Here is a 1,817-nt window from a genome sequence, read left to right on the forward strand (position 1 = left end):
CTCTGTGTCCTGCTTTTTTTATTCAGCCTATTATGAACCTTTCTCTGTGTCATTAAAATTATTTGAAGACATGACTTAAAAAAATTGTATTGAAATATAGTTGATTTACAATGTTGTGTTTCAGGTGTACAGCAAAGTGATTCAGTTATATATATAGATTCTCTTCCATTATAGGTTATTACAAGATATTGAGTATTGTTGCCTGTGCTACACAGTAGATCCTTGTTACTTATCTATTTTATATATAGTAGTATATATATCTTAATCCCAAACTCCTAATTTATCCCTCTCCCCCACCCCGACATAACTTTAATAGTTGCAGAGTATTCCACAATATGGATGTACTCTAATGAATTTAACCATTTCCCTATTTTTGGATATTTCTATTGTTTCCAATTTCTTGATACTCTCAACTCTAGCCCTAGAACTTGCTAACCGTGACCTTGGTCAAGTTATCTGCAGATGAGGAGAAGAAGTCGTCTCACAAGGATCACGAGAAGTGCTTTCTCAACAGTGAAAACCCTGCATAAATGTCTAGTTATGCCTCCCGTGCCAGCTCAGAGCCAGGGTAGACTCTGCCCGTCTGGCTAGAATGGATACTAAGGTAGGGTAGCTACCTCCTAGGTGATGGGAGGCTGTGCGGCCTGGTTTTCTTCCCTTTGATGTTTCTCACTGTCACCTGCAAGGTCAGACTTGGAGGCTCAGGAGTCTTCCTGGAGGAAGTGTGAGGATGGATGTGACTTGCCCAGGAGCTTCTCCCAGCACACAGGATGCAGGAGAAAGTAGGTTGGAGATGCAGATGGAGATCCCTAGAAACTGGTGCACTCTCTGGGCTTGTGGGAACCTGTGGTTTTGGAAATAGAGGAGCCATGGGGGAGGTGTGGGGTCCTTGAGGTTGGATTGGTCAGTGGAAGCATCTTATGCCAGCCCATGAGGTAGGCACTATTATTAATGCCCATTTTGCCGATGAGGAAACTGAGTCTCAGGTTTGGTAACTTGACCAAGGATATGCAGCTAGTGTGGGGCAAAGCCTGAATTCTGCTTCCTAATTACCATCCCACACAAAGCAGGCTGCCATCAGTGCCCAGTGACTGCTCCTTGCATGGCCCACAGGTCCTCAGAGGAGGATGATCACCTGCACAGGGGTAAGTCAGGAAGGCTTCCTGGAGGAATGGGACTTCAGCTAGGCCCCCTACGTGGGTAAGAATCATCTAGTGGCTCAACTCTGGCCACACATCAGAATCACCTGGGGGAGTCCAGGCCCCCAGGCCCCACCCGCAGAGATTCTGACTTCATTGTTCTGGGTTGGAGCCATCACTAGGTGCTGCTGACGTGCAGCCAGATGGTGTGCATCCAGGTTAAGCAGATAGAAGCAGGGAGTGTCCCTTAGGTGAGGGCAGGATGTGCAAGAGGCCAGGGCAGGAATACGCCTGTGAGGAGCCAGGACTGGGCCCTCATCTCTGGGTGGGGACAGTGTGAGGCCTGCAGGCCAGTTCAAGGGCAGGAGCCAGGAGGTCCAGTGGTCCCCTGACAGGAGGGCTTCCATTTTATTCATCTAACATCTTATCAGTCACCAAGCCAGGCCTGGGTACTGGATCATCGAGGAGCCTGCAGTCTGCTGAGGGCGCCTGCATCCCCCCCTTGGGAAGCCTCTGCGTGAGTATCCTCAGCGCGCAGGGAAATATTGGCGTTTGCGCTTCATGATCAGCATTTGTTCCAGCCATGGGGAGTTAGAGGCCAGTCAGGGCCCAGGCTACTGGAACAATTCATCCATTGTCACCATATCCCGGCCACCTGGGGTTCCAGGGCCATCGACA

This window comes from Tursiops truncatus, chromosome 16 (genome assembly GCF_011762595.2).
Source record: "Tursiops truncatus isolate mTurTru1 chromosome 16, mTurTru1.mat.Y, whole genome shotgun sequence".
Lineage (NCBI taxonomy): Eukaryota > Metazoa > Chordata > Mammalia > Artiodactyla > Delphinidae > Tursiops > Tursiops truncatus.